This window comes from Lissotriton helveticus, chromosome 6 (assembly GCF_964261635.1).
Source record: "Lissotriton helveticus chromosome 6, aLisHel1.1, whole genome shotgun sequence".
In the NCBI taxonomy this organism is placed as follows: Eukaryota; Metazoa; Chordata; class Amphibia; order Caudata; family Salamandridae; genus Lissotriton; species Lissotriton helveticus.
This window is the reverse complement of record NC_136067.1, coordinates 1087680362-1087704512: the sequence shown is the minus strand read 5'-3', so window position 1 is coordinate 1087704512 and position 24151 is coordinate 1087680362. Positions and strand designations below refer to the sequence as shown.

General features: G+C 45.7%; 25 non-coding genes across 25 annotated transcripts; 13 read left to right on the top strand and 12 right to left on the bottom strand.

Annotated features, from left to right (window-relative positions):
• Positions 1-537: 537 nt before the first annotated feature.
• Positions 538-610, top strand: TRNAR-ACG (transfer RNA arginine (anticodon ACG)). Its single transcript has one exon. It is a non-coding gene; the product is annotated as a tRNA-Arg (tRNA).
• A 1025-nt stretch (positions 611-1635) lies between these two features.
• LOC144764699 (U6 spliceosomal RNA) lies at positions 1636-1742 on the bottom strand. Its single transcript, XR_013596736.1, has one exon. It is a non-coding gene; the product is annotated as a U6 spliceosomal RNA (small nuclear RNA).
• A 734-nt stretch (positions 1743-2476) lies between these two features.
• Positions 2477-2549, top strand: TRNAR-ACG (transfer RNA arginine (anticodon ACG)). The gene has a single exon. It is a non-coding gene; the product is annotated as a tRNA-Arg (tRNA).
• Positions 2550-3574: 1025 nt separating this feature from the next.
• LOC144765367 (U6 spliceosomal RNA) lies at positions 3575-3678 on the bottom strand. The gene has a single exon (XR_013597367.1). It is a non-coding gene; the product is annotated as a U6 spliceosomal RNA (small nuclear RNA).
• A 730-nt stretch (positions 3679-4408) lies between these two features.
• On the top strand, positions 4409-4481 carry TRNAR-ACG (transfer RNA arginine (anticodon ACG)). Its single transcript has one exon. It is a non-coding gene; the product is annotated as a tRNA-Arg (tRNA).
• A 1025-nt stretch (positions 4482-5506) lies between these two features.
• Positions 5507-5613, bottom strand: LOC144764698 (U6 spliceosomal RNA). Its single transcript, XR_013596735.1, has one exon. It is a non-coding gene; the product is annotated as a U6 spliceosomal RNA (small nuclear RNA).
• A 732-nt stretch (positions 5614-6345) lies between these two features.
• TRNAR-ACG (transfer RNA arginine (anticodon ACG)) lies at positions 6346-6418 on the top strand. The gene has a single exon. It is a non-coding gene; the product is annotated as a tRNA-Arg (tRNA).
• A 1025-nt stretch (positions 6419-7443) lies between these two features.
• On the bottom strand, positions 7444-7550 carry LOC144764697 (U6 spliceosomal RNA). Its single transcript, XR_013596734.1, has one exon. It is a non-coding gene; the product is annotated as a U6 spliceosomal RNA (small nuclear RNA).
• A 732-nt stretch (positions 7551-8282) lies between these two features.
• Positions 8283-8355, top strand: TRNAR-ACG (transfer RNA arginine (anticodon ACG)). The gene has a single exon. It is a non-coding gene; the product is annotated as a tRNA-Arg (tRNA).
• Positions 8356-9380: 1025 nt separating this feature from the next.
• On the bottom strand, positions 9381-9487 carry LOC144764695 (U6 spliceosomal RNA). Its single transcript, XR_013596733.1, has one exon. It is a non-coding gene; the product is annotated as a U6 spliceosomal RNA (small nuclear RNA).
• Positions 9488-10221: 734 nt separating this feature from the next.
• TRNAR-ACG (transfer RNA arginine (anticodon ACG)) lies at positions 10222-10294 on the top strand. Its single transcript has one exon. It is a non-coding gene; the product is annotated as a tRNA-Arg (tRNA).
• Positions 10295-11319: 1025 nt separating this feature from the next.
• Positions 11320-11423, bottom strand: LOC144765366 (U6 spliceosomal RNA). Its single transcript, XR_013597366.1, has one exon. It is a non-coding gene; the product is annotated as a U6 spliceosomal RNA (small nuclear RNA).
• Positions 11424-12153: 730 nt separating this feature from the next.
• On the top strand, positions 12154-12226 carry TRNAR-ACG (transfer RNA arginine (anticodon ACG)). Its single transcript has one exon. It is a non-coding gene; the product is annotated as a tRNA-Arg (tRNA).
• A 1025-nt stretch (positions 12227-13251) lies between these two features.
• On the bottom strand, positions 13252-13358 carry LOC144764694 (U6 spliceosomal RNA). Its single transcript, XR_013596732.1, has one exon. It is a non-coding gene; the product is annotated as a U6 spliceosomal RNA (small nuclear RNA).
• A 732-nt stretch (positions 13359-14090) lies between these two features.
• TRNAR-ACG (transfer RNA arginine (anticodon ACG)) lies at positions 14091-14163 on the top strand. The gene has a single exon. It is a non-coding gene; the product is annotated as a tRNA-Arg (tRNA).
• Positions 14164-15188: 1025 nt separating this feature from the next.
• Positions 15189-15295, bottom strand: LOC144764692 (U6 spliceosomal RNA). The gene has a single exon (XR_013596731.1). It is a non-coding gene; the product is annotated as a U6 spliceosomal RNA (small nuclear RNA).
• A 728-nt stretch (positions 15296-16023) lies between these two features.
• On the top strand, positions 16024-16096 carry TRNAR-ACG (transfer RNA arginine (anticodon ACG)). Its single transcript has one exon. It is a non-coding gene; the product is annotated as a tRNA-Arg (tRNA).
• A 1025-nt stretch (positions 16097-17121) lies between these two features.
• LOC144764691 (U6 spliceosomal RNA) lies at positions 17122-17228 on the bottom strand. Its single transcript, XR_013596730.1, has one exon. It is a non-coding gene; the product is annotated as a U6 spliceosomal RNA (small nuclear RNA).
• Positions 17229-17956: 728 nt separating this feature from the next.
• On the top strand, positions 17957-18029 carry TRNAR-ACG (transfer RNA arginine (anticodon ACG)). Its single transcript has one exon. It is a non-coding gene; the product is annotated as a tRNA-Arg (tRNA).
• Positions 18030-19054: 1025 nt separating this feature from the next.
• On the bottom strand, positions 19055-19161 carry LOC144764785 (U6 spliceosomal RNA). Its single transcript, XR_013596815.1, has one exon. It is a non-coding gene; the product is annotated as a U6 spliceosomal RNA (small nuclear RNA).
• Positions 19162-19891: 730 nt separating this feature from the next.
• On the top strand, positions 19892-19964 carry TRNAR-ACG (transfer RNA arginine (anticodon ACG)). Its single transcript has one exon. It is a non-coding gene; the product is annotated as a tRNA-Arg (tRNA).
• Positions 19965-20989: 1025 nt separating this feature from the next.
• LOC144764690 (U6 spliceosomal RNA) lies at positions 20990-21096 on the bottom strand. Its single transcript, XR_013596729.1, has one exon. It is a non-coding gene; the product is annotated as a U6 spliceosomal RNA (small nuclear RNA).
• Positions 21097-21832: 736 nt separating this feature from the next.
• On the top strand, positions 21833-21905 carry TRNAR-ACG (transfer RNA arginine (anticodon ACG)). The gene has a single exon. It is a non-coding gene; the product is annotated as a tRNA-Arg (tRNA).
• Positions 21906-22930: 1025 nt separating this feature from the next.
• On the bottom strand, positions 22931-23037 carry LOC144764689 (U6 spliceosomal RNA). The gene has a single exon (XR_013596728.1). It is a non-coding gene; the product is annotated as a U6 spliceosomal RNA (small nuclear RNA).
• A 730-nt stretch (positions 23038-23767) lies between these two features.
• On the top strand, positions 23768-23840 carry TRNAR-ACG (transfer RNA arginine (anticodon ACG)). Its single transcript has one exon. It is a non-coding gene; the product is annotated as a tRNA-Arg (tRNA).
• Positions 23841-24151: the final 311 nt, after the last annotated feature.

The following is a 24151-nucleotide window of genomic DNA, read 5'->3' as shown; positions in this document are numbered from 1 at the left end:
GATTATGCCAGGGTTGCAAAGGCTCATGGTTTGGGCTACAGACAAGGAGCATTGTGACATCACGCTGCCTGTGGAACTTTGATATTAAAGGCGAAACAGCTGCACAGTAGGTTAGGTGAAGTGCTCTGAGTGTGGAAAGGCAGCATGCTTGGGTCCCTGGACAAGGTGAGCCTACGACAAGGTGTCTGAATTTTAACCCCTATTGTAATATTAAACTCCCTTTTGTTGTACCCGCCTACTTACTAAGGAGTTCACAAGCTCAGCCCCACACAGACCTGGAGCTGATTATGTTAACCCAGAGTATTTAAGAAACTGAGCCTGATCTAAAAGATTTTCTTGGATCTAGGACCATTTTGCCTAGCTTTTAGGTCCTTCCTTCTCCTAAAGTCCTTTGTACAACTTAGGAAAACCTCATAGAACAGACTTTCAGGTGGTCAGATGGGTTTCCTTGTGCCTTCACACACACACACACACACACACACACACACACACGCTTTCTAGCCCTCTTAAGGACAACAAGATAGGTGCAAATACATAGGGCCAGTGGCGCAATGGATAACGCGTCTGACTACGGATCAGAAGATTGTAGGTTCGACTCCTATCTGGCTCGGAAGGGTTGTAGGTCTCTTTTTCATTATGTTCCTGTGGTATTCTTATTTACCTCAGACTTAATGTAGGTTCAATATTCTCCAGCAGGACTCATCCAGCAGTTGTTCCACGGTAGAGCTGCAGTAATAGGACCACGGCTAGTTAAACGTTTCCCATTTGCTGCTGGACTCTACATGACGGCCGTCACGTGGTGTGCTGCTTTTGTATTTCAACATGGGTCCCTGATTCTCTTAACTACATAAAAAAGCTTGTTGACAAAAGTGTGTGTGCGCGCGAGGGTCTGTGGACGCAGGCAGGTGTGTGCAATTGAATGCTTACCCATTTACATTTGTGAGAGGGACAAACCAACTCCTTGTGGGCTGCAGGCTTACAACTGGTAGCCCCAGTAGCCAGGCAGAACCACAGTTAAGGAGAGAGAGGAAGTTGGTCCATTATTAGAGAAGAACCATGAGCATCTTGCCCTGCTACCTTCTTCCCCTCTCAGCCACGATCGGCCACGATCGGCCAAGACCTCTCTATTAGGGCGGAGGGTGAACATTTCTTGGACCTCAGAAACTTAGGGATGTAGACCCAATATGTCCTCCAAGCGCCTAGAGACCTGGTGCCCAATCTGGCGTGGTGTTTTTCAGCATACCCGACCAATCTGGTTGCAAGGCAGATTTTAACAGTACTGCTGAAAAGGGACTCCCAGGCATCCCTGAGGCCATCATTTGCATAGGCCCTGCCCTTCTCTTTATCCTGCTTGCCACAAAGCAACTCATCACTAGCAGCAGTATAGATTTGGAGGTGGTGAAGAATAATGACAGGGAGGCTGAAAAAGAGAAAGAAAAGTCCCAGAAGTCCAGCAGGCTTCCTTGTAAAATGCTGCTGGACATAGAGCGCACCTTCTTTACTGCAAGGCAAATACATTAAAAATGTTGAGGAGAGACAATTTAAAAATACATATTACATGACACAGGACTGGAACCTGCTTTATTATTTCAATAAGTCTTGAAAACAAAGAAGATTTCTCTCCTAAAAGCTGTTAAAAATATGGAACGCTTCACGAATTTGCGTGTCATCCTTGCGCAGGGGCCATGCTAATCTTCTCTGTATCGTTCCAATTTTAGTATATGTGCTGCCGAAGCGAGCACACTGTATTGATGAACTGACAATGTTTATAAACTCTCTAAATCCACAGTCTCTAGACATAGGGTGGCCTGGCAGAGATGCTCAGATGGCCAGTAAGCATTCAAATCTGAGCCAATGGGCAAAAATGTATGAAGAGTAGCAATCCATTATTCTTCACTGCATTCGTGGTCCAAGACTTCACACACCGTAAGTATGTAGATTATGCCAGGGTTGCAAAGGCTCATGGTTTGGGCTACAGACAAGGAGCATTGTGACATCACGCTGCCTGTGGAACTTTGATATTAAAGGCGAAACAGCTGCACAGTAGGTTAGGTGAAGTGCTCTGAGTGTGGAAAGGCAGCATGCTTGGGTCCCTGGACAAGGTGAGCCTACGACAAGGTGTCTGAATTTTAACCCCTATTGTAATATTAAACTCCCTTTTGTTGTACCCGCCTACTTACTAAGGAGTTCACAAGCTCAGCCCCACACAGACCTGGAGCTGATTATGTTAACCCAGAGTATTTAAGAAACTGAGCCTGATCTAAAAGATTTTCTTGGATCTAGGACCATTTTGCCTAGCTTTTAGGTCCTTCCTTCTCCTAAAGTCCTTTGTACAACTTAGGAAAACCTCATAGAACAGACTTTCAGGTGGTCAGATGGGTTTCCTTGTGCCTTCACACACACACACACACACACACACACACACACACACGCTTTCTAGCCCTCTTAAGGACAAAAAGATAGGTGCAAATACATAGGGCCAGTGGCGCAATGGATAACGCGTCTGACTACGGATCAGAAGATTGTAGGTTCGACTCCTATCTGGCTCGGAAGGGTTGTAGGTCTCTTTTTCATTATGTTCCTGTGGTATTCTTATTTACCTCAGACTTAATGTAGGTTCAATATTCTCCAGCAGGACTCATCCAGCAGTTGTTCCACGGTAGAGCTGCAGTAATAGGACCACGGCTAGTTAAACGTTTCCCATTTGCTGCTGGACTCTACATGACGGCCGTCACGTGGTGTGCTGCTTTTGTATTTCAACATGGGTCCCTGATTCTCTTAACTACATAAAAAAGCTTGTTGACAAAAGTGTGTGTGCGCGCGAGGGTCTGTGGACGCAGGCAGGTGTGTGCAATTGAATGCTTACCCATTTACATTTGTGAGAGGGACAAACCAACTCCTTGTGGGCTGCAGGCTTACAACTGGTAGCCCCAGTAGCCAGGCAGAACCACAGTTAAGGAGAGAGAGGAAGTTGGTCCATTATTAGAGAAGAACCATGAGCATCTTGCCCTGCTACCTTCTTCCCCTCTCAGCCACGATCGGCCACGATCGGCCAAGACCTCTCTATTAGGGCGGAGGGTGAACATTTCTTGGACCTCAGAAACTTAGGGATGTAGACCCAATATGTCCTCCAAGCGCCTAGAGACCTGGTGCCCAATCTGGCGTGGTGTTTTTCAGCATACCCGACCAATCTGGTTGCAAGGCAGATTTTAACAGTACTGCTGAAAAGGGACTCCCAGGCATCCCTGAGGCCATCATTTGCATAGGCCCTGCCCTTCTCTTTATCCTGCTTGCCACAAAGCAACTCATCACTAGCAGCAGTATAGATTTGGAGGTGGTGAAGAATAATGACAGGGAGGCTGAAAAAGAGAAAGAAAAGTCCCAGAAGTCCAGCAGGCTTCCTTGTAAAATGCTGCTGGACATAGAGCGCACCTTCTTTACTGCAAGGCAAATACATTAAAAATGTTGAGGAGAGACAATTTAAAAATACATATTACATGACACAGGACTGGAACCTGCTTTATTATTTCAATAAGTCTTGAAAACAAAGAAGATTTCTCTCCTAAAAGCTGTTAAAAATATGGAACGCTTCACGAATTTGCGTGTCATCCTTGCGCAGGGGCCATGCTAATCTCTGTATCGTTCCAATTTTAGTATATGTGCTGCCGAAGCGAGCACACTGTATTGATGAACTGACAATGTTTATAAACTCTCTAAATCCACAGTCTCTAGACATAGGGTGGCCTGGCAGAGATGCTCAGATGGCCAGTAAGCATTCAAATCTGAGCCAATGGGCAAAAATGTATGAAGAGTAGCAATCCATTATTCTTCACTGCATTCGTGGTCCAAGACTTCACACACCGTAAGTATGTAGATTATGCCAGGGTTGCAAAGGCTCATGGTTTGGGCTACAGACAAGGAGCATTGTGACATCACGCTGCCTGTGGAACTTTGATATTAAAGGCGAAACAGCTGCACAGTAGGTTAGGTGAAGTGCTCTGAGTGTGGAAAGGCAGCATGCTTGGGTCCCTGGACAAGGTGAGCCTACGACAAGGTGTCTGAATTTTAACCCCTATTGTAATATTAAACTCCCTTTTGTTGTACCCGCCTACTTACTAAGGAGTTCACAAGCTCAGCCCCACACAGACCTGGAGCTGATTATGTTAACCCAGAGTATTTAAGAAACTGAGCCTGATCTAAAAGATTTTCTTGGATCTAGGACCATTTTGCCTAGCTTTTAGGTCCTTCCTTCTCCTAAAGTCCTTTGTACAACTTAGGAAAACCTCATAGAACAGACTTTCAGGTGGTCAGATGGGTTTCCTTGTGCCTTCACACACACACACACACACACACACACACACACGCTTTCTAGCCCTCTTAAGGACAAAAAGATAGGTGCAAATACATAGGGCCAGTGGCGCAATGGATAACGCGTCTGACTACGGATCAGAAGATTGTAGGTTCGACTCCTATCTGGCTCGGAAGGGTTGTAGGTCTCTTTTTCATTATGTTCCTGTGGTATTCTTATTTACCTCAGACTTAATGTAGGTTCAATATTCTCCAGCAGGACTCATCCAGCAGTTGTTCCACGGTAGAGCTGCAGTAATAGGACCACGGCTAGTTAAACGTTTCCCATTTGCTGCTGGACTCTACATGACGGCCGTCACGTGGTGTGCTGCTTTTGTATTTCAACATGGGTCCCTGATTCTCTTAACTACATAAAAAAGCTTGTTGACAAAAGTGTGTGTGCGCGCGAGGGTCTGTGGACGCAGGCAGGTGTGTGCAATTGAATGCTTACCCATTTACATTTGTGAGAGGGACAAACCAACTCCTTGTGGGCTGCAGGCTTACAACTGGTAGCCCCAGTAGCCAGGCAGAACCACAGTTAAGGAGAGAGAGGAAGTTGGTCCATTATTAGAGAAGAACCATGAGCATCTTGCCCTGCTACCTTCTTCCCCTCTCAGCCACGATCGGCCACGATCGGCCAAGACCTCTCTATTAGGGCGGAGGGTGAACATTTCTTGGACCTCAGAAACTTAGGGATGTAGACCCAATATGTCCTCCAAGCGCCTAGAGACCTGGTGCCCAATCTGGCGTGGTGTTTTTCAGCATACCCGACCAATCTGGTTGCAAGGCAGATTTTAACAGTACTGCTGAAAAGGGACTCCCAGGCATCCCTGAGGCCATCATTTGCATAGGCCCTGCCCTTCTCTTTATCCTGCTTCCCACAAAGCAACTCATCACTAGCAGCAGTATAGATTTGGAGGTGGTGAAGAATAATGACAGGGAGGCTGAAAAAGAGAAAGAAAAGTCCCAGAAGTCCAGCAGGCTTCCTTGTAAAATGCTGCTGGACATAGAGCGCACCTTCTTTACTGCAAGGCAAATACATTAAAAATGTTGAGGAGAGACAATTTAAAAATACATATTACATGACACAGGACTGGAACCTGCTTTATTATTTCAATAAGTCTTGAAAACAAAGAAGATTTCTCTCCTAAAAGCTGTTAAAAATATGGAACGCTTCACGAATTTGCGTGTCATCCTTGCGCAGGGGCCATGCTAATCTTCTCTGTATCGTTCCAATTTTAGTATATGTGCTGCCGAAGCGAGCACACTGTATTGATGAACTGACAATGTTTATAAACTCTCTAAATCCACAGTCTCTAGACATAGGGTGGCCTGGCAGAGATGCTCAGATGGCCTGTAAGCATTCAAATCTGAGCCAATGGGCAAAAATGTATGAAGAGTAGCAATCCATTATTCTTCACTGCATTCGTGGTCCAAGACTTCACACACCGTAAGTATGTAGATTATGCCAGGGTTGCAAAGGCTCATGGTTTGGGCTACAGACAAGGAGCATTGTGACATCACGCTGCCTGTGGAACTTTGATATTAAAGGCGAAACAGCTGCACAGTAGGTTAGGTGAAGTGCTCTGAGTGTGGAAAGGCAGCATGCTTGGGTCCCTGGACAAGGTGAGCCTACGACAAGGTGTCTGAATTTTAACCCCTATTGTAATATTAAACTCCCTTTTGTTGTACCCGCCTACTTACTAAGGAGTTCACAAGCTCAGCCCCACACAGACCTGGAGCTGATTATGTTAACCCAGAGTATTTAAGAAACTGAGCCTGATCTAAAAGATTTTCTTGGATCTAGGACCATTTTGCCTAGCTTTTAGGTCCTTCCTTCTCCTAAAGTCCTTTGTACAACTTAGGAAAACCTCATAGAACAGACTTTCAGGTGGTCAGATGGGTTTCCTTGTGCCTTCACACACACACACACACACACACACACACACACACGCTTTCTAGCCCTCTTAAGGACAACAAGATAGGTGCAAATACATAGGGCCAGTGGCGCAATGGATAACGCGTCTGACTACGGATCAGAAGATTGTAGGTTCGACTCCTATCTGGCTCGGAAGGGTTGTAGGTCTCTTTTTCATTATGTTCCTGTGGTATTCTTATTTACCTCAGACTTAATGTAGGTTCAATATTCTCCAGCAGGACTCATCCAGCAGTTGTTCCACGGTAGAGCTGCAGTAATAGGACCACGGCTAGTTAAACGTTTCCCATTTGCTGCTGGACTCTACATGACGGCCGTCACGTGGTGTGCTGCTTTTGTATTTCAACATGGGTCCCTGATTCTCTTAACTACATAAAAAAGCTTGTTGACAAAAGTGTGTGTGCGCGCGAGGGTCTGTGGACGCAGGCAGGTGTGTGCAATTGAATGCTTACCCATTTACATTTGTGAGAGGGACAAACCAACTCCTTGTGGGCTGCAGGCTTACAACTGGTAGCCCCAGTAGCCAGGCAGAACCACAGTTAAGGAGAGAGAGGAAGTTGGTCCATTATTAGAGAAGAACCATGAGCATCTTGCCCTGCTACCTTCTTCCCCTCTCAGCCACGATCGGCCACGATCGGCCAAGACCTCTCTATTAGGGCGGAGGGTGAACATTTCTTGGACCTCAGAAACTTAGGGATGTAGACCCAATATGTCCTCCAAGCGCCTAGAGACCTGGTGCCCAATCTGGCGTGGTGTTTTTCAGCATACCCGACCAATCTGGTTGCAAGGCAGATTTTAACAGTACTGCTGAAAAGGGACTCCCAGGCATCCCTGAGGCCATCATTTGCATAGGCCCTGCCCTTCTCTTTATCCTGCTTGCCACAAAGCAACTCATCACTAGCAGCAGTATAGATTTGGAGGTGGTGAAGAATAATGACAGGGAGGCTGAAAAAGAGAAAGAAAAGTCCCAGAAGTCCAGCAGGCTTCCTTGTAAAATGCTGCTGGACATAGAGCGCACCTTCTTTACTGCAAGGCAAATACATTAAAAATGTTGAGGAGAGACAATTTAAAAATACATATTACATGACACAGGACTGGAACCTGCTTTATTATTTCAATAAGTCTTGAAAACAAAGAAGATTTCTCTCCTAAAAGCTGTTAAAAATATGGAACGCTTCACGAATTTGCGTGTCATCCTTGCGCAGGGGCCATGCTAATCTTCTCTGTATCGTTCCAATTTTAGTATATGTGCTGCCGAAGCGAGCACACTGTATTGATGAACTGACAATGTTTATAAACTCTCTAAATCCACAGTCTCTAGACATAGGGTGGCCTGGCAGAGATGCTCAGATGGCCTGTAAGCATTCAAATCTGAGCCAATGGGCAAAAATGTATGAAGAGTAGCAATCCATTATTCTTCACTGCATTCGTGGTCCAAGACTTCACACACCGTAAGTATGTAGATTATGCCAGGGTTGCAAAGGCTCATGGTTTGGGCTACAGACAAGGAGCATTGTGACATCACGCTGCCTGTGGAACTTTGATATTAAAGGCGAAACAGCTGCACAGTAGGTTAGGTGAAGTGCTCTGAGTGTGGAAAGGCAGCATGCTTGGGTCCCTGGACAAGGTGAGCCTACGACAAGGTGTCTGAATTTTAACCCCTATTGTAATATTAAACTCCCTTTTGTTGTACCCGCCTACTTACTAAGGAGTTCACAAGCTCAGCCCCACACAGACCTGGAGCTGATTATGTTAACCCAGAGTATTTAAGAAACTGAGCCTGATCTAAAAGATTTTCTTGGATCTAGGACCATTTTGCCTAGCTTTTAGGTCCTTCCTTCTCCTAAAGTCCTTTGTACAACTTAGGAAAACCTCATAGAACAGACTTTCAGGTGGTCAGATGGGTTTCCTTGTGCCTTCACACACACACACACACACACACACACACACACACGCTTTCTAGCCCTCTTAAGGACAACAAGATAGGTGCAAATACATAGGGCCAGTGGCGCAATGGATAACGCGTCTGACTACGGATCAGAAGATTGTAGGTTCGACTCCTATCTGGCTCGGAAGGGTTGTAGGTCTCTTTTTCATTATGTTCCTGTGGTATTCTTATTTACCTCAGACTTAATGTAGGTTCAATATTCTCCAGCAGGACTCATCCAGCAGTTGTTCCACGGTAGAGCTGCAGTAATAGGACCACGGCTAGTTAAACGTTTCCCATTTGCTGCTGGACTCTACATGACGGCCGTCACGTGGTGTGCTGCTTTTGTATTTCAACATGGGTCCCTGATTCTCTTAACTACATAAAAAAGCTTGTTGACAAAAGTGTGTGTGCGCGCGAGGGTCTGTGGACGCAGGCAGGTGTGTGCAATTGAATGCTTACCCATTTACATTTGTGAGAGGGACAAACCAACTCCTTGTGGGCTGCAGGCTTACAACTGGTAGCCCCAGTAGCCAGGCAGAACCACAGTTAAGGAGAGAGAGGAAGTTGGTCCATTATTAGAGAAGAACCATGAGCATCTTGCCCTGCTACCTTCTTCCCCTCTCAGCCACGATCGGCCACGATCGGCCAAGACCTCTCTATTAGGGCGGAGGGTGAACATTTCTTGGACCTCAGAAACTTAGGGATGTAGACCCAATATGTCCTCCAAGCGCCTAGAGACCTGGTGCCCAATCTGGCGTGGTGTTTTTCAGCATACCCGACCAATCTGGTTGCAAGGCAGATTTTAACAGTACTGCTGAAAAGGGACTCCCAGGCATCCCTGAGGCCATCATTTGCATAGGCCCTGCCCTTCTCTTTATCCTGCTTGCCACAAAGCAACTCATCACTAGCAGCAGTATAGATTTGGAGGTGGTGAAGAATAATGACAGGGAGGCTGAAAAAGAGAAAGAAAAGTCCCAGAAGTCCAGCAGGCTTCCTTGTAAAATGCTGCTGGACATAGAGCGCACCTTCTTTACTGCAAGGCAAATACATTAAAAATGTTGAGGAGAGACAATTTAAAAATACATATTACATGACACAGGACTGGAACCTGCTTTATTATTTCAATAAGTCTTGAAAACAAAGAAGATTTCTCTCCTAAAAGCTGTTAAAAATATGGAACGCTTCACGAATTTGCGTGTCATCCTTGCGCAGGGGCCATGCTAATCTTCTCTGTATCGTTCCAATTTTAGTATATGTGCTGCCGAAGCGAGCACACTGTATTGATGAACTGACAATGTTTATAAACTCTCTAAATCCACAGTCTCTAGACATAGGGTGGCCTGGCAGAGATGCTCAGATGGCCAGTAAGCATTCAAATCTGAGCCAATGGGCAAAAATGTATGAAGAGTAGCAATCCATTATTCTTCACTGCATTCGTGGTCCAAGACTTCACACACCGTAAGTATGTAGATTATGCCAGGGTTGCAAAGGCTCATGGTTTGGGCTACAGACAAGGAGCATTGTGACATCACGCTGCCTGTGGAACTTTGATATTAAAGGCGAAACAGCTGCACAGTAGGTTAGGTGAAGTGCTCTGAGTGTGGAAAGGCAGCATGCTTGGGTCCCTGGACAAGGTGAGCCTACGACAAGGTGTCTGAATTTTAACCCCTATTGTAATATTAAACTCCCTTTTGTTGTACCCGCCTACTTACTAAGGAGTTCACAAGCTCAGCCCCACACAGACCTGGAGCTGATTATGTTAACCCAGAGTATTTAAGAAACTGAGCCTGATCTAAAAGATTTTCTTGGATCTAGGACCATTTTGCCTAGCTTTTAGGTCCTTCCTTCTCCTAAAGTCCTTTGTACAACTTAGGAAAACCTCATAGAACAGACTTTCAGGTGGTCAGATGGGTTTCCTTGTGCCTTCACACACACACACACACACACACACACACACACACACGCTTTCTAGCCCTCTTAAGGACAAAAAGATAGGTGCAAATACATAGGGCCAGTGGCGCAATGGATAACGCGTCTGACTACGGATCAGAAGATTGTAGGTTCGACTCCTATCTGGCTCGGAAGGGTTGTAGGTCTCTTTTTCATTATGTTCCTGTGGTATTCTTATTTACCTCAGACTTAATGTAGGTTCAATATTCTCCAGCAGGACTCATCCAGCAGTTGTTCCACGGTAGAGCTGCAGTAATAGGACCACGGCTAGTTAAACGTTTCCCATTTGCTGCTGGACTCTACATGACGGCCGTCACGTGGTGTGCTGCTTTTGTATTTCAACATGGGTCCCTGATTCTCTTAACTACATAAAAAAGCTTGTTGACAAAAGTGTGTGTGCGCGCGAGGGTCTGTGGACGCAGGCAGGTGTGTGCAATTGAATGCTTACCCATTTACATTTGTGAGAGGGACAAACCAACTCCTTGTGGGCTGCAGGCTTACAACTGGTAGCCCCAGTAGCCAGGCAGAACCACAGTTAAGGAGAGAGAGGAAGTTGGTCCATTATTAGAGAAGAACCATGAGCATCTTGCCCTGCTACCTTCTTCCCCTCTCAGCCACGATCGGCCACGATCGGCCAAGACCTCTCTATTAGGGCGGAGGGTGAACATTTCTTGGACCTCAGAAACTTAGGGATGTAGACCCAATATGTCCTCCAAGCGCCTAGAGACCTGGTGCCCAATCTGGCGTGGTGTTTTTCAGCATACCCGACCAATCTGGTTGCAAGGCAGATTTTAACAGTACTGCTGAAAAGGGACTCCCAGGCATCCCTGAGGCCATCATTTGCATAGGCCCTGCCCTTCTCTTTATCCTGCTTCCCACAAAGCAACTCATCACTAGCAGCAGTATAGATTTGGAGGTGGTGAAGAATAATGACAGGGAGGCTGAAAAAGAGAAAGAAAAGTCCCAGAAGTCCAGCAGGCTTCCTTGTAAAATGCTGCTGGACATAGAGCGCACCTTCTTTACTGCAAGGCAAATACATTAAAAATGTTGAGGAGAGACAATTTAAAAATACATATTACATGACACAGGACTGGAACCTGCTTTATTATTTCAATAAGTCTTGAAAACAAAGAAGATTTCTCTCCTAAAAGCTGTTAAAAATATGGAACGCTTCACGAATTTGCGTGTCATCCTTGCGCAGGGGCCATGCTAATCTCTGTATCGTTCCAATTTTAGTATATGTGCTGCCGAAGCGAGCACACTGTATTGATGAACTGACAATGTTTATAAACTCTCTAAATCCACAGTCTCTAGACATAGGGTGGCCTGGCAGAGATGCTCAGATGGCCAGTAAGCATTCAAATCTGAGCCAATGGGCAAAAATGTATGAAGAGTAGCAATCCATTATTCTTCACTGCATTCGTGGTCCAAGACTTCACACACCGTAAGTATGTAGATTATGCCAGGGTTGCAAAGGCTCATGGTTTGGGCTACAGACAAGGAGCATTGTGACATCACGCTGCCTGTGGAACTTTGATATTAAAGGCGAAACAGCTGCACAGTAGGTTAGGTGAAGTGCTCTGAGTGTGGAAAGGCAGCATGCTTGGGTCCCTGGACAAGGTGAGCCTACGACAAGGTGTCTGAATTTTAACCCCTATTGTAATATTAAACTCCCTTTTGTTGTACCCGCCTACTTACTAAGGAGTTCACAAGCTCAGCCCCACACAGACCTGGAGCTGATTATGTTAACCCAGAGTATTTAAGAAACTGAGCCTGATCTAAAAGATTTTCTTGGATCTAGGACCATTTTGCCTAGCTTTTAGGTCCTTCCTTCTCCTAAAGTCCTTTGTACAACTTAGGAAAACCTCATAGAACAGACTTTCAGGTGGTCAGATGGGTTTCCTTGTGCCTTCACACACACACACACACACACACACACACACACGCTTTCTAGCCCTCTTAAGGACAAAAAGATAGGTGCAAATACATAGGGCCAGTGGCGCAATGGATAACGCGTCTGACTACGTATCAGAAGATTGTAGGTTCGACTCCTATCTGGCTCGGAAGGGTTGTAGGTCTCTTTTTCATTATGTTCCTGTGGTATTCTTATTTACCTCAGACTTAATGTAGGTTCAATATTCTCCAGCAGGACTCATCCAGCAGTTGTTCCACGGTAGAGCTGCAGTAATAGGACCACGGCTAGTTAAACGTTTCCCATTTGCTGCTGGACTCTACATGACGGCCGTCACGTGGTGTGCTGCTTTTGTATTTCAACATGGGTCCCTGATTCTCTTAACTACATAAAAAAGCTTGTTGACAAAAGTGTGTGTGCGCGCGAGGGTCTGTGGACGCAGGCAGGTGTGTGCAATTGAATGCTTACCCATTTACATTTGTGAGAGGGACAAACCAACTCCTTGTGGGCTGCAGGCTTACAACTGGTAGCCCCAGTAGCCAGGCAGAACCACAGTTAAGGAGAGAGAGGAAGTTGGTCCATTATTAGAGAAGAACCATGAGCATCTTGCCCTGCTACCTTCTTCCCCTCTCAGCCACGATCGGCCACGATCGGCCAAGACCTCTCTATTAGGGCGGAGGGTGAACATTTCTTGGACCTCAGAAACTTAGGGATGTAGACCCAATATGTCCTCCAAGCGCCTAGAGACCTGGTGCCCAATCTGGCGTGGTGTTTTTCAGCATACCCGACCAATCTGGTTGCAAGGCAGATTTTAACAGTACTGCTGAAAAGGGACTCCCAGGCATCCCTGAGGCCATCATTTGCATAGGCCCTGCCCTTCTCTTTATCCTGCTTCCCACAAAGCAACTCATCACTAGCAGCAGTATAGATTTGGAGGTGGTGAAGAATAATGACAGGGAGGCTGAAAAAGAGAAAGAAAAGTCCCAGAAGTCCAGCAGGCTTCCTTGTAAAATGCTGCTGGACATAGAGCGCACCTTCTTTACTGCAAGGCAAATACATTAAAAATGTTGAGGAGAGACAATTTAAAAATACATATTACATGACACAGGACTGGAACCTGCTTTATTATTTCAATAAGTCTTGAAAACAAAGAAGATTTCTCTCCTAAAAGCTGTTAAAAATATGGAACGCTTCACGAATTTGCGTGTCATCCTTGCGCAGGGGCCATGCTAATCTTCTCTGTATCGTTCCAATTTTAGTATATGTGCTGCCGAAGCGAGCACACTGTATTGATGAACTGACAATGTTTATAAACTCTCTAAATCCACAGTCTCTAGACATAGGGTGGCCTGGCAGAGATGCTCAGATGGCCTGTAAGCATTCAAATCTGAGCCAATGGGCAAAAATGTATGAAGAGTAGCAATCCATTATTCTTCACTGCATTCGTGGTCCAAGACTTCACACACCGTAAGTATGTAGATTATGCCAGGGTTGCAAAGGCTCATGGTTTGGGCTACAGACAAGGAGCATTGTGACATCACGCTGCCTGTGGAACTTTGATATTAAAGGCGAAACAGCTGCACAGTAGGTTAGGTGAAGTGCTCTGAGTGTGGAAAGGCAGCATGCTTGGGTCCCTGGACAAGGTGAGCCTACGACAAGGTGTCTGAATTTTAACCCCTATTGTAATATTAAACTCCCTTTTGTTGTACCCGCCTACTTACTAAGGAGTTCACAAGCTCAGCCCCACACAGACCTGGAGCTGATTATGTTAACCCAGAGTATTTAAGAAACTGAGCCTGATCTAAAAGATTTTCTTGGATCTAGGACCATTTTGCCTAGCTTTTAGGTCCTTCCTTCTCCTAAAGTCCTTTGTACAACTTAGGAAAACCTCATAGAACAGACTTTCAGGTGGTCAGATGGGTTTCCTTGTGCCTTCACACACACACACACACACACACACACACACACACGCTTTCTAGCCCTCTTAAGGACAACAAGATAGGTGCAAATACATAGGGCCAGTGGCGCAATGGATAACGCGTCTGACTACGGATCAGAAGATTGTAGGTTCGACTCCTATCTGGCTCGGAAGGGTTGTAGGTCTCTTTTTCATTATGTTCCTGTGGTATTCTTATTTACCTCAGACTTAATGTAGGTTCAATATTCTCCAGCAGGACTCATCCAGCAGTTGTTCCACGGTAGAGCTGCAGTAATAGGACCACGGCTAGTTAAACGTTTCCCATTTGCTGCTGGACTCTACATGACGGCCGTCACGTGGTGTGCTGCTTTTGTATTTCAACATGGGTCCCTGATTCTCTTAACTACATAAAAAAGCTTGTTGACAAAAGTGTGTGTGCGCGCGAGGGTCTGTGGACGCAGGCAGGTGTGTGCAATTGAATGCTTACCCATTTACATTTGTGAGAGGGACAAACCAACTCCTTGTGGGCTGCAGGCTTACAACTGGTAGCCCCAGTAGCCAGGCAGAACCACAGTTAAGGAGAGAGAGGAAGTTGGTCCATTATTAGAGAAGAACCATGAGCATTTTGCCCTGCTACCTTCTTCCCCTCTCAGCCACGATCGGCCACGATCGGCCAAGACCTCTCTATTAGGGCGGAGGGTGAACATTTCTTGGACCTCAGAAACTTAGGGATGTAGACCCAATATGTCCTCCAAGCGCCTAGAGACCTGGTGCCCAATCTGGCGTGGTGTTTTTCAGCATACCCGACCAATCTGGTTGCAAGGCAGATTTTAACAGTACTGCTGAAAAGGGACTCCCAGGCATCCCTGAGGCCATCATTTGCATAGGCCCTGCCCTTCTCTTTATCCTGCTTCCCACAAAGCAACTCATCACTAGCAGCAGTATAGATTTGGAGGTGGTGAAGAATAATGACAGGGAGGCTGAAAAAGAGAAAGAAAAGTCCCAGAAGTCCAGCAGGCTTCCTTGTAAAATGCTGCTGGACATAGAGCGCACCTTCTTTACTGCAAGGCAAATACATTAAAAATGTTGAGGAGAGACAATTTAAAAATACATATTACATGACACAGGACTGGAACCTGCTTTATTATTTCAATAAGTCTTGAAAACAAAGAAGATTTCTCTCCTAAAAGCTGTTAAAAATATGGAACGCTTCACGAATTTGCGTGTCATCCTTGCGCAGGGGCCATGCTAATCTTCTCTGTATCGTTCCAATTTTAGTATATGTGCTGCCGAAGCGAGCACACTGTATTGATGAACTGACAATGTTTATAAACTCTCTAAATCCACAGTCTCTAGACATAGGGTGGCCTGGCAGAGATGCTCAGATGGCCAGTAAGCATTCAAATCTGAGCCAATGGGCAAAAATGTATGAAGAGTAGCAATCCATTATTCTTCACTGCATTCGTGGTCCAAGACTTCACACACCGTAAGTATGTAGATTATGCCAGGGTTGCAAAGGCTCATGGTTTGGGCTACAGACAAGGAGCATTGTGACATCACGCTGCCTGTGGAACTTTGATATTAAAGGCGAAACAGCTGCACAGTAGGTTAGGTGAAGTGCTCTGAGTGTGGAAAGGCAGCATGCTTGGGTCCCTGGACAAGGTGAGCCTACGACAAGGTGTCTGAATTTTAACCCCTATTGTAATATTAAACTCCCTTTTGTTGTACCCGCCTACTTACTAAGGAGTTCACAAGCTCAGCCCCACACAGACCTGGAGCTGATTATGTTAACCCAGAGTATTTAAGAAACTGAGCCTGATCTAAAAGATTTTCTTGGATCTAGGACCATTTTGCCTAGCTTTTAGGTCCTTCCTTCTCCTAAAGTCCTTTGTACAACTTAGGAAAACCTCATAGAACAGACTTTCAGGTGGTCAGATGGGTTTCCTTGTGCCTTCACACACACACACACACACACACACACACACGCTTTCTAGCCCTCTTAAGGACAAAAAGATAGGTGCAAATACATAGGGCCAGTGGCGCAATGGATAACGCGTCTGACTACGTATCAGAAGATTGTAGGTTCGACTCCTATCTGGCTCGGAAGGGTTGTAGGTCTCTTTTTCATTATGTTCCTGTGGTATTCTTATTTACCTCAGACTTAATGTAGGTTCAATATTCTCCAGCAGGACTCATCCAGCAGTTGTTCCACGGTAGAGCTGCAGTAATAGGACCACGGCTAGTTAAACGTTTCCCATTTGCTGCTGGACTCTACATGACGGCCGTCACGTGGTGTGCTGCTTTTGTATTTCAACATGGGTCCCTGATTCTCTTAACTACATAAAAAAGCTTGTTGACAAAAGTGTGTGTGCGCGCGAGGGTCTGTGGACGCAGGCAGGTGTGTGCAATTGAATGCTTACCCATTTACATTTGTGAGAGGGACAAACCAACTCCTTGTGGGCTGCAGGCTTACAACTGGTAGCCCCAGTAGCCAGGCAGAACCACAGTTAAGGAGAGAGAGGAAGTTGGTCCATTATTAGAGAAGAACCATGAGCATTTTGCCCTGCTACCTTCTTCCCCTCTCAGCCACGATCGGCCACGATCGGCCAAGACCTCTCTATTAGGGCGGAGGGTGAACATTTCTTGGACCTCAGAAACTTAGGGATGTAGACCCAATATGTCCTCCAAGCGCCTAGAGACCTGGTGCCCAATCTGGCGTGGTGTTTTTCAGCATACCCGACCAATCTGGTTGCAAGGCAGATTTTAACAGTACTGCTGAAAAGGGACTCCCAGGCATCCCTGAGGCCATCATTTGCATAGGCCCTGCCCTTCTCTTTATCCTGCTTCCCACAAAGCAACTCATCACTAGCAGCAGTATAGATTTGGAGGTGGTGAAGAATAATGACAGGGAGGCTGAAAAAGAGAAAGAAAAGTCCCAGAAGTCCAGCAGGCTTCCTTGTAAAATGCTGCTGGACATAGAGCGCACCTTCTTTACTGCAAGGCAAATACATTAAAAATGTTGAGGAGAGACAATTTAAAAATACATATTACATGACACAGGACTGGAACCTGCTTTATTATTTCAATAAGTCTTGAAAACAAAGAAGATTTCTCTCCTAAAAGCTGTTAAAAATATGGAACGCTTCACGAATTTGCGTGTCATCCTTGCGCAGGGGCCATGCTAATCTTCTCTGTATCGTTCCAATTTTAGTATATGTGCTGCCGAAGCGAGCACACTGTATTGATGAACTGACAATGTTTATAAACTCTCTAAATCCACAGTCTCTAGACATAGGGTGGCCTGGCAGAGATGCTCAGATGGCCTGTAAGCATTCAAATCTGAGCCAATGGGCAAAAATGTATGAAGAGTAGCAATCCATTATTCTTCACTGCATTCGTGGTCCAAGACTTCACACACCGTAAGTATGTAGATTATGCCAGGGTTGCAAAGGCTCATGGTTTGGGCTACAGACAAGGAGCATTGTGACATCACGCTGCCTGTGGAACTTTGATATTAAAGGCGAAACAGCTGCACAGTAGGTTAGGTGAAGTGCTCTGAGTGTGGAAAGGCAGCATGCTTGGGTCCCTGGACAAGGTGAGCCTACGACAAGGTGTCTGAATTTTAACCCCTATTGTAATATTAAACTCCCTTTTGTTGTACCCGCCTACTTACTAAGGAGTTCACAAGCTCAGCCCCACACAGACCTGGAGCTGATTATGTTAACCCAGAGTATTTAAGAAACTGAGCCTGATCTAAAAGATTTTCTTGGATCTAGGACCATTTTGCCTAGCTTTTAGGTCCTTCCTTCTCCTAAAGTCCTTTGTACAACTTAGGAAAACCTCATAGAACAGACTTTCAGGTGGTCAGATGGGTTTCCTTGTGCCTTCACACACACACACACACACACACACACACACGCTTTCTAGCCCTCTTAAGGACAACAAGATAGGTGCAAATACATAGGGGCAGTGGCGCAATGGATAACGCGTCTGACTACGGATCAGAAGATTGTAGGTTCGACTCCTATCTGGCTCGGAAGGGTTGTAGGTCTCTTTTTCATTATGTTCCTGTGGTATTCTTATTTACCTCAGACTTAATGTAGGTTCAATATTCTCCAGCAGGACTCATCCAGCAGTTGTTCCACGGTAGAGCTGCAGTAATAGGACCACGGCTAGTTAAACGTTTCCCATTTGCTGCTGGACTCTACATGACGGCCGTCACGTGGTGTGCTGCTTTTGTATTTCAACATGGGTCCCTGATTCTCTTAACTACATAAAAAAGCTTGTTGACAAAAGTGTGTGTGCGCGCGAGGGTCTGTGGACGCAGGCAGGTGTGTGCAATTGAATGCTTACCCATTTACATTTGTGAGAGGGACAAACCAACTCCTTGTGGGCTGCAGGCTTACAACTGGTAGCCCCAGTAGCCAGGCAGAACCACAGTTAAGGAGAGAGAGGAAGTTGGTCCATTATTAGAGAAGAACCATGAGCATCTTGCCCTGCTACCTTCTTCCCCTCTCAGCCACGATCGGCCACGATCGGCCAAGACCTCTCTATTAGGGCGGAGGGTGAACATTTCTTGGACCTCAGAAACTTAGGGATGTAGACCCAATATGTCCTCCAAGCGCCTAGAGACCTGGTGCCCAATCTGGCGTGGTGTTTTTCAGCATACCCGACCAATCTGGTTGCAAGGCAGATTTTAACAGTACTGCTGAAAAGGGACTCCCAGGCATCCCTGAGGCCATCATTTGCATAGGCCCTGCCCTTCTCTTTATCCTGCTTGCCACAAAGCAACTCATCACTAGCAGCAGTATAGATTTGGAGGTGGTGAAGAATAATGACAGGGAGGCTGAAAAAGAGAAAGAAAAGTCCCAGAAGTCCAGCAGGCTTCCTTGTAAAATGCTGCTGGACATAGAGCGCACCTTCTTTACTGCAAGGCAAATACATTAAAAATGTTGAGGAGAGACAATTTAAAAATACATATTACATGACACAGGACTGGAACCTGCTTTATTATTTCAATAAGTCTTGAAAACAAAGAAGATTTCTCTCCTAAAAGCTGTTAAAAATATGGAACGCTTCACGAATTTGCGTGTCATCCTTGCGCAGGGGCCATGCTAATCTTCTCTGTATCGTTCCAATTTTAGTATATGTGCTGCCGAAGCGAGCACTCTGTATTGATGAACTGACAATGTTTATAAACTCTCTAAATCCACAGTCTCTAGACATAGGGTGGCCTGGCAGAGATGCTCAGATGGCCAGTAAGCATTCAAATCTGAGCCAATGGGCAAAAATGTATGAAGAGTAGCAATCCATTATTCTTCACTGCATTCGTGGTCCAAGACTTCACACACCGTAAGTATGTAGATTATGCCAGGGTTGCAAAGGCTCATGGTTTGGGCTACAGACAAGGAGCATTGTGACATCACGCTGCCTGTGGAACTTTGATATTAAAGGCGAAACAGCTGCACAGTAGGTTAGGTGAAGTGCTCTGAGTGTGGAAAGGCAGCATGCTTGGGTCCCTGGACAAGGTGAGCCTACGACAAGGTGTCTGAATTTTAACCCCTATTGTAATATTAAACTCCCTTTTGTTGTACCCGCCTACTTACTAAGGAGTTCACAAGCTCAGCCCCACACAGACCTGGAGCTGATTATGTTAACCCAGAGTATTTAAGAAACTGAGCCTGATCTAAAAGATTTTCTTGGATCTAGGACCATTTTGCCTAGCTTTTAGGTCCTTCCTTCTCCTAAAGTCCTTTGTACAACTTAGGAAAACCTCATAGAACAGACTTTCAGGTGGTCAGATGGGTTTCCTTGTGCCTTCACACACACACACACACACACACACACACACACGCTTTCTAGCCCTCTTAAGGACAAAAAGATAGGTGCAAATACATAGGGCCAGTGGCGCAATGGATAACGCGTCTGACTACGGATCAGAAGATTGTAGGTTCGACTCCTATCTGGCTCGGAAGGGTTGTAGGTCTCTTTTTCATTATGTTCCTGTGGTATTCTTATTTACCTCAGACTTAATGTAGGTTCAATATTCTCCAGCAGGACTCATCCAGCAGTTGTTCCACGGTAGAGCTGCAGTAATGGGACCACGGCTAGTTAAACGTTTCCCATTTGCTGCTGGACTCTACATGACGGCCGTCACGTGGTGTGCTGCTTTTGTATTTCAACATGGGTCCCTGATTCTCTTAACTACATAAAAAAGCTTGTTGACAAAAGTGTGTGTGCGCGCGAGGGTCTGTGGACGCAGGCAGGTGTGTGCAATTGAATGCTTACCCATTTACATTTGTGAGAGGGACAAACCAACTCCTTGTGGGCTGCAGGCTTACAACTGGTAGCCCCAGTAGCCAGGCAGAACCACAGTTAAGGAGAGAGAGGAAGTTGGTCCATTATTAGAGAAGAACCATGAGCATCTTGCCCTGCTACCTTCTTCCCCTCTCAGCCACGATCGGCCACGATCGGCCAAGACCTCTCTATTAGGGCGGAGGGTGAACATTTCTTGGACCTCAGAAACTTAGGGATGTAGACCCAATATGTCCTCCAAGCGCCTAGAGACCTGGTGCCCAATCTGGCGTGGTGTTTTTCAGCATACCCGACCAATCTGGTTGCAAGGCAGATTTTAACAGTACTGCTGAAAAGGGACTCCCAGGCATCCCTGAGGCCATCATTTGCATAGGCCCTGCCCTTCTCTTTATCCTGCTTCCCACAAAGCAACTCATCACTAGCAGCAGTATAGATTTGGAGGTGGTGAAGAATAATGACAGGGAGGCTGAAAAAGAGAAAGAAAAGTCCCAGAAGTCCAGCAGGCTTCCTTGTAAAATGCTGCTGGACATAGAGCGCACCTTCTTTACTGCAAGGCAAATACATTAAAAATGTTGAGGAGAGACAATTTAAAAATACATATTACATGACACAGGACTGGAACCTGCTTTATTATTTCAATAAGTCTTGAAAACAAAGAAGATTTCTCTCCTAAAAGCTGTTAAAAATATGGAACGCTTCACGAATTTGCGTGTCATCCTTGCGCAGGGGCCATGCTAATCTTCTCTGTATCGTTCCAATTTTAGTATATGTGCTGCCGAAGCGAGCACACTGTATTGATGAACTGACAATGTTTATAAACTCTCTAAATCCACAGTCTCTAGACATAGGGTGGCCTGGCAGAGATGCTCAGATGGCCTGTAAGCATTCAAATCTGAGCCAATGGGCAAAAATGTATGAAGAGTAGCAATCCATTATTCTTCACTGCATTCGTGGTCCAAGACTTCACACACCGTAAGTATGTAGATTATGCCAGGGTTGCAAAGGCTCATGGTTTGGGCTACAGACAAGGAGCATTGTGACATCACGCTGCCTGTGGAACTTTGATATTAAAGGCGAAACAGCTGCACAGTAGGTTAGGTGAAGTGCTCTGAGTGTGGAAAGGCAGCATGCTTGGGTCCCTGGACAAGGTGAGCCTACGACAAGGTGTCTGAATTTTAACCCCTATTGTAATATTAAACTCCCTTTTGTTGTACCCGCCTACTTACTAAGGAGTTCACAAGCTCAGCCCCACACAGACCTGGAGCTGATTATGTTAACCCAGAGTATTTAAGAAACTGAGCCTGATCTAAAAGATTTTCTTGGATCTAGGACCATTTTGCCTAGCTTTTAGGTCCTTCCTTCTCCTAAAGTCCTTTGTACAACTTAGGAAAACCTCATAGAACAGACTTTCAGGTGGTCAGATGGGTTTCCTTGTGCCTTCACACACACACACACACACACACACACACACACACACACGCTTTCTAGCCCTCTTAAGGACAACAAGATAGGTGCAAATACATAGGGCCAGTGGCGCAATGGATAACGCGTCTGACTACGGATCAGAAGATTGTAGGTTCGACTCCTATCTGGCTCGGAAGGGTTGTAGGTCTCTTTTTCATTATGTTCCTGTGGTATTCTTATTTACCTCAGACTTAATGTAGGTTCAATATTCTCCAGCAGGACTCATCCAGCAGTTGTTCCACGGTAGAGCTGCAGTAATAGGACCACGGCTAGTTAAACGTTTCCCATTTGCTGCTGGACTCTACATGACGGCCGTCACGTGGTGTGCTGCTTTTGTATTTCAACATGGGTCCCTGATTCTCTTAACTACATAAAAAAGCTTGTTGACAAAAGTGTGTGTGCGCGCGAGGGTCTGTGGACGCAGGCAGGTGTGTGCAATTGAATGCTTACCCATTTACATTTGTGAGAGGGACAAACCAACTCCTTGTGGGCTGCAGGCTTACAACTGGTAGCCCCAGTAGCCAGGCAGAACCACAGTTAAGGAGAGAGAGGAAGTTGGTCCATTATTAGAGAAGAACCATGAGCATTTTGCCCTGCTACCTTCTTCCCCTCTCAGCCACGATCGGCCACGATCGGCCAAGACCTCTCTATTAGGGCGGAGGGTGAACATTTCTTGGACCTCAGAAACTTAGGGATGTAGACCCAATATGTCCTCCAAGCGCCTAGAGACCTGGTGCCCAATCTGGCGTGGTGTTTTTCAGCATACCCGACCAATCTGGTTGCAAGGCAGATTTTAACAGTACTGCTGAAAAGGGACTCCCAGGCATCCCTGAGGCCATCATTTGCATAGGCCCTGCCCTTCTCTTTATCCTGCTTCCCACAAAGCAACTCATCACTAGCAGCAGTATAGATTTGGAGGTGGTGAAGAATAATGACAGGGAGGCTGAAAAAGAGAAAGAAAAGTCCCAGAAGTCCAGCAGGCTTCCTTGTAAAATGCTGCTGGACATAGAGCGCACCTTCTTTACTGCAAGGCAAATACATTAAAAATGTTGAGGAGAGACAATTTAAAAATACATATTACATGACACAGGACTGGAACCTGCTTTATTATTTCAATAAGTCTTGAAAACAAAGAAGATTTCTCTCCTAAAAGCTGTTAAAAATATGGAACGCTTCACGAATTTGCGTGTCATCCTTGCGCAGGGGCCATGCTAATCTTCTCTGTATCGTTCCAATTTTAGTATATGTGCTGCCGAAGCGAGCACACTGTATTGATGAACTGACAATGTTTATAAACTCTCTAAATCCACAGTCTCTAGACATAGGGTGGCCTGGCAGAGATGCTCAGATGGCCAGTAAGCATTCAAATCTGAGCCAATGGGCAAAAATGTATGAAGAGTAGCAATCCATTATTCTTCACTGCATTCGTGGTCCAAGACTTCACACACCGTAAGTATGTAGATTATGCCAGGGTTGCAAAGGCTCATGGTTTGGGCTACAGACAAGGAGCATTGTGACATCACGCTGCCTGTGGAACTTTGATATTAAAGGCGAAACAGCTGCACAGTAGGTTAGGTGAAGTGCTCTGAGTGTGGAAAGGCAGCATGCTTGGGTCCCTGGACAAGGTGAGCCTACGACAAGGTGTCTGAATTTTAACCCCTATTGTAATATTAAACTCCCTTTTGTTGTACCCGCCTACTTACTAAGGAGTTCACAAGCTCAGCCCCACACAGACCTGGAGCTGATTATGTTAACCCAGAGTATTTAAGAAACTGAGCCTGATCTAAAAGATTTTCTTGGATCTAGGACCATTTTGCCTAGCTTTTAGGTCCTTCCTTCTCCTAAAGTCCTTTGTACAACTTAGGAAAACCTCATAGAACAGACTTTCAGGTGGTCAGATGGGTTTCCTTGTGCCTTCACACACACACACACACACACACACACACACACGCTTTCTAGCCCTCTTAAGGACAAAAAGATAGGTGCAAATACATAGGGCCAGTGGCGCAATGGATAACGCGTCTGACTACGGATCAGAAGATTGTAGGTTCGACTCCTATCTGGCTCGGAAGGGTTGTAGGTCTCTTTTTCATTATGTTCCTGTGGTATTCTTATTTACCTCAGACTTAATGTAGGTTCAATATTCTCCAGCAGGACTCATCCAGCAGTTGTTCCACGGTAGAGCTGCAGTAATGGGACCACGGCTAGTTAAACGTTTCCCATTTGCTGCTGGACTCTACATGACGGCCGTCACGTGGTGTGCTGCTTTTGTATTTCAACATGGGTCCCTGATTCTCTTAACTACATAAAAAAGCTTGTTGACAAAAGTGTGTGTGCGCGCGAGGGTCTGTGGACGCAGGCAGGTGTGTGCAATTGAAT